The following is a 6,766-nucleotide window of genomic DNA, read 5'->3' as shown; positions in this document are numbered from 1 at the left end:
TAAAATATATTTCAATACTAAAATAATATATAATATATAAAAAGTTGTTTTGAAAAACACTTTTCTATAGGTTTTTGGGAATAGTCCCACATGAAAAAGAGAAGAGAAAAACCTGTGGTTTATATAAAAGATGTGGAGTATTATAATATTTACCTACCTAGTCCGTGGACTATGGACCTTGCATGTTCCAGTGGCCGCGCTCGCTCCCGCTCGCACTCGGGCTCGGGCACGGGCACGGGCTCGGGCGTGGTGTGGGCATGGGCATGGGCATGTGAAGCGGTGTAGCTGTAGAGACGCTAGTGGCGCACTTTAAAAAAGATTTATCCATCTTATATAGAGACTGGAACTAGCCGTTTAAGAGATGGTGTAACTGATGGCTAGCATATAACTAGTTGTCCCATATGAAAAACGGTCAGAAACTGCCAAATAACGGATAGTTTCTCACCAACAACTAGAAACTGTCATGTGGAGTTATGACCCTAGACCAAAACATCCAGCAATCCTAACCTATATAAATAGTGTTTGGGTGGTTTATTGGACCACCGACCACTCGAACCACTATCCCATACGACCCAACAAGAACAACTTAAGTTCTCTCTAATTCTAGTGTTTCCAGCAACGTAGTAAGGCTTAAACCTTAGCTTGAAGAACAGACCAGCGGTGTGGTCTAGGACGGTTCAACTGAACCAGTGGCTGAAGATTTAAACTGACCTGTGCAGAAGTTGAAACTACTTTTTCTCTTCTTTTCTTCTTCTCTTGGGATTTTTCCTTTATACTGTAATACTGCCAAGATTGTGTAATAAAGTTCTATTTAGTGGGCTTTCGTGTTTGCTGAACGGAGACCCACACCAGGCTCGTCGTATCCTGAAAGCTAGCATGTAACCTATCAACATACTCAATTCACTTGAGTAGGGGCAAATAACGCTTTAAGGCCAGCGTTTTAAGACGTACTTCAGCCGATTTCAGATTATTTTACAATTTTCGATTTCCACATTATACATAAATATATTAATCTGTATAATATCCAACAATCTTAAAGCGTTATTTGATGGATGGAAGTCGACAGTGTTTCATCCATCAAGTTGATGAATCAACACTTGATACGTCTTGATCGGTTCGATGGAACCACTTTTACAAGATGGCAAGACAAGTTGAAATTTCCTGCGCTAAAGATCTATTACATATTATATCTAAATTTGCAGCACTACCTCAAGCATCCGACAAAGACACACCTAAATAAGTAGCGCCGCACCAAAAGAGCCGAAGACGAACTCTTGTGTCGAGGACACGTTCTGAACGCTCTCTCCGACCGCCTGCACTCTGTACCAACAGACATCATCAGCAAATGAGATATGGGCCACTCTGGAAGTTCAAATACAAGGTCAAGAAGAAGGTATCAACAAGTTTCTCATCGCAAGGTATTTTGACTTCAATGGTAGATAATAAACCGTTGTTCCCCAAATCCAAGAACTGCACTAATAGTAAACAAAATAAAAGCGATAAAAATCGATCTTCTGAATCATTCTAAGTCGGGGCTATAATCGCCAAATTGCCACCGATGTGGATGACTATAGAAAGAAGTTGCTATAAAATCGAGGACTACACACTGGAACAAATCCAAACACCTCGGGATTGAGGAAGAATTCCCTAACCGTGGTAGAAAAATGATAACAGAATACCTCGCCCAAGGTACATGTTGTAGAAAACACTAATAACAAACATCCCGAAAAGGACGATTCCCCGAAACCTAATAAAGGAAAATTCAAGAAAAACACCCAAAAGAAGAACGGAAAGTTCAAGGGCATATGCCATGTCTGTGGAAAAATCGGACACTATGCTCGAGTATGCCGCTATCGCAAATCTAAAAAGAGGCAAGTGCAAGAAGAAGGCGATATCGTGGCTATGATCATCGAGGTGAATACCATCCAAGGCAAAGTTCTAGGTTGGTGGTATGATATTGCTATCGTACATGTGTGCTACGACAAATCACTTTCAAAACTTATGAGGAATTGAACGATGGTCAAGAAATCCAAATGAGTAATGAAGTCCGATCGAATGTCATCGACAAAGGAATTGTCGAAATGATATTCACCTCTGGAAAAAAGTGATTCTAGCTAATATATTGAACGTCCCAGACATGAGGTAAAACTTAGTTTCTAAAGATCTCTTGAAAACCAGACATACGGGTGGTGTATGAGTCGGGTAAAGATTGTCTAAGAATGAGAATTTTATCGAAAAGGGATATGCTTATAACGGTATGGTTAAGTTTTCTCTAAATGAAAGTAGCACTTCTACGTATATGGTTGAATCTGTTGGACTGTGGCATGATAGACTAGCCCACGTAGGGTATAGTACCTTGAAGTTCATGGCTAAGAATGGTTTAATCTCATACACAGATAATGAAACCGATAAATGTGAAGTGTGCATACGATCCAAAATGACGAAGAAACCTTTTCCAAGTGTTGAAAGATCGTCTCAAGTATTGGATCTTGTGCATAGTGATATCTGTGAGTTAAACGGCATTCTTATTCGTGAAGGTAAACAGTACTATATAACCTTTATAGATAATTACTCTAAATATGTATATGTATACCTATTAAAGAGTAAAGATGAAGCATTGAACATGTTTAAAATATATAAAGCAGAAGTAGAGAATCAACTAAATAAGAAGATAAAAATTCTCCGTAGCGATAGAGGAGGAGAATACTTCTCCAATGAATTCGATAACTTCTGTGAAGAACATGGACTGATACATCAATGTACAACGCCATACACACCTCAACAAAATGGAATAGCTGAAAGGAAGAATAGAACATTAGTAGAAATGGTCAACTCAATGCTGATAAGAGCAAAGTTGCCACTTAGTTTATGGGGTGAGGCACTGCTTGCAGCATGCCATATAATAAACAAAATTTCATCTAAAAAATATAAAATATCTCCATATGAAACATAGAGAGGTAGAAAACCTAACCTAGGATATCTAAAAGTGTGGGGGTGTCTTGCATATTGCAGAACCCCTGATCCAAAAAGAACTAAGTTAGGACCAAGAGCTATTAAGTGCGCCTTCGTAGGGTATGCACAAAATAGTAAAGCTTATAGACTTCTAGACATAGAGTCTAATACAATAATAGAATCAAGAGATGTTGAGTTCTTTGAGAACTCACTATCCTTGGAGTCAAAGGATAATGAAATCCAAACTCCTAATAGAGAACCAGATAACACAGCTCCACAGATAGTGGAAGCTCCTATTGAACCTCGTATGAGTCAAAGGACAAGAATAAAGAAGAGTCTAGAAGATGACTATATAAACTCACAACGTGTCATTTTTCATCTTGTAGAAGAAAATAGAGAAAATGTTATAAGAAAAATACCTATAGTAATGACTATAAAAGATGATCCTAAAACATATAAAGAAGTCGTATCCTCTAGAAACTCAGCTTTCTGGAAAGAAGCTATAAACGATGAAATGGAATCCATAATGTCAAACCAAACATGGGAACTAGTAAACTTACCTCCAGGTTCTAGACTCATAGGTTGTAAGTAGGTATTTAGAAAGAAATATCACATTGATGGGACTATTCAAACCTTTAAAGCTCAATTAGTAGATAGGGATTTTAGACAAAAAGAATAGATAGATTATTTTGACACATACTCTCTTGTAGTTAGGATAACATTCATTAGGATATTATTTACTCTAGCTTCTATACATCATCTTCACATCCACTAAATGGATGTAAAGACTGCATTCGTGAATGGTGGCCTCAATGAGGAGGTATACATGGAACAACCTGAAGGATTCGTTCTACTAGGAAATGAAAATAAAGTATGTAGATTAATCAAATCTCTGAATAGATTAAAATAAGCATCAAAACTGTGGTATGAGAAGTTTGATTTTAAAATACTATCTCATAGTTTCATGCATAATGTAGCAGATAAATGCATATATTCTAAAGTAGATTATAGCTGCATGATTATTATTTGTCTGTACGTTGATGACATGTTAATAATAAGTAATAAAATGGAAGGTGTGACTGAAACAAAGAGGTTTTTATCTTCCGTATTCAAAATAGAGGATCTTGGATAAGTTGATACCATCCTAGGTATCAAAGTTAAAAAAACATTGTGGGGGTTATACTTTGTGTCAATCTCATTATATTGAGAAGATATTAAACAAGTTTAACTATCTAAATATAAAAGAAGTAAAAATCCCATTTGATCTAAGTATTAAACTAAAAGAGAATAACGGAAGAACAGTTACACAATTAGAATAAGCAAGTGTCATAGGAAGTCTTATGTATGTCATGCAATGCACTAGACTTGATATCACATATGTTGTGAGTAAACTTAGTAGGTTTACTAGTAACCTCAATACTGAACACTGGAATGCTATCAGTAGAGTCCTTAGTACGTGGTACAATTTTATTCAAGTTTCTTGTCGTATTGGAAGGATATATCGATGCGAGCTGAATAATGAGTGTAGGGGACAACAAGTCTACTATAGGGTGAGTTTTCACCCTAGGAGGTGCAGATGTATCATGGGGATCCAAGAAATAGTCTTGCATAATGCACTCGACTATGGAGTCTGAATTCATAGCCCTGGCCACAACAGACAAAGAGGCTGAGTGGCTAAGGGATCTTCTATTAGAAATTATTTTATATGTAAAACCTATATCGACAATGTTACTACATTGTAATAGTGAAGCCACATTAACTAAAGCTTGTAATAACACATATAATGGTAAGTCTAGACATATCAGTCTTCGACATGATTATGTCAGACAAATGATTCGAGATGGAATCATTGTTATTTCTTATGTGAAATCAAGCAATAATCTGGTAGACTCTTTCACTAAACCTCTACCAAGAGAGGTAGTAAAGGCTACATCTAGAGGGATGGGGTTGAACTCTTCAACCAAAGTTCCACCAGTGATGGTAACCCAACCTAAAGTTAAAAAATCTCTAATTTTGGGTTTAATAGGTAAGAACAAGTTACTGATATATGGAAAGTTTTCAACACTAAATAATAAAACCTCATCCATAATAGATAAGTGTTGAGTATTACAAAAGAGGGTAGAGTTTTAGAACTCTTAATGAAATCTAGTCTAAAAGACAAGTGTCTTATAGTAACGAAGACACCGGAAAGATTTCACCTTTATGAACGTAAAGATGGTGCCGTCTCTCACGAGAGTTAGGAGTTTTCTCTCGGGATTGTTCACGAAATAGGATAAGCACATGACCATTAATTGTGATCAGTAAAATTGTGGAAACTCTAATTAACACATAACGAATATGTGTATTTTTTCTCCAACTCTGTTATCTAGGATAATTGGTTGAAAGCTGCGGCTACTAATAATTTTGATTCAGTTTTAAGATACTTACACTAAAGGAAGATTAAAATCGAAAAATATATTTCTTTATGCATATAAGCTGATTACTCGGACAGAAATATTTTATCGAGAAATATATTTTTATAAAAATCAAGTTGGGGATTGTTACAAAAAATATTGATTTTAATAAAATATATTTCAAATACTAAAATAATATATAATATATAAAAGTTGTTTTGAAAAACACTTTTCTGTAGGTTTTTGGGAATAGTCCCAAATGAAAAAGAGAAGAGAAAAACTGTGGTTTATATGGAGGATGTGGAGTATTATAATATTTACCTACCTAGTCCGTGGACTATGGACCTTGCGTGTTCCGCGCTCGTGCTCGGGCACGGGCACGGGCACGGGCTCGGTCTCAGTCTCGGACTCGGTCTCGGTCTCGATCACGGTCACGGGCTCGGTGCGAGGGGGTGGGCATGTGACCAAGTGGCTATGGCGGGTGGTTGGTTAGCAGAGAGACTAAAGGACTGGGAGAGAAATCTCTCAGTATAAATAGAGGGACTGAAAAGAATTGTTGTAGCAGAAACTGTAACAGCTGAGCCATTAGTACATGGTCCAACTATAACTGCTGTATGGCTAGCCCAACAGCTAAAAAATGGCTAGCTGTTGTCTCACAACAGTCAGTATGCAACAGATTAATGGCCCATGCACAACAGTCAGAAAACAACCATAAAACGGTTAGTTTTCCAACAGATAAACATTAGAGAGGTAGTAAATCACTGCCTCCCCCTAATGATTTTTGCAAAAAAAAAAACAAAAAAACAAAAACAAAAAAACAAAAAAAAAACACACACACACACACCGGGAGAACTCTTGTCCTCACATAGCAGTTGTGTGGCAGATATGAAACCCAACCATTTTCAGGTGTCACCCGGAGATGCCTTTGGGGAACTTAGAAGTTGCTTTCCCAAGGATTATCTCAAAGGATGAAATTGAAGGTGATTGCTACTCATGTGGTGAAAGGGACTCAATAAACATGAACAAGTTTGGGCCTTCTTTCTTTCAAAATCACACTATAATTCATTTCATTTTATTTTTCTTCATTTTCATTTGATAAGGAAATGAAAACTAAGATCACCAAAAAGCATAATTTCGTCACGTGTCATACAAAACCATTGCTCTTTTACACCACTGAACCTTCTAGGAAACACCGCAACAATAGAAAAAACAGATTCATGAGTCATAACAGTTATTCTACTCAAAATTGGGTGACTTTTTAAAGGTACAAGACCAAAAGGTACAACAAATGGTGGATATACACACTAGAAAGCATAGAAAACTTACGTGTTGTTTTCCCACTTCCCGTTTCACCAACTATTATTAGTATGTCATTCTTCCTCACTTCCTCCACGATTCTTTTCTCAACTGAAGAATCAACA

The sequence above is a fragment of the Magnolia sinica genome, chromosome 7 (assembly GCF_029962835.1).
Source record: "Magnolia sinica isolate HGM2019 chromosome 7, MsV1, whole genome shotgun sequence".
Lineage (NCBI taxonomy): Eukaryota > Viridiplantae > Streptophyta > Magnoliopsida > Magnoliales > Magnoliaceae > Magnolia > Magnolia sinica.
Note: the sequence above shows the minus strand (reverse complement) of the source record.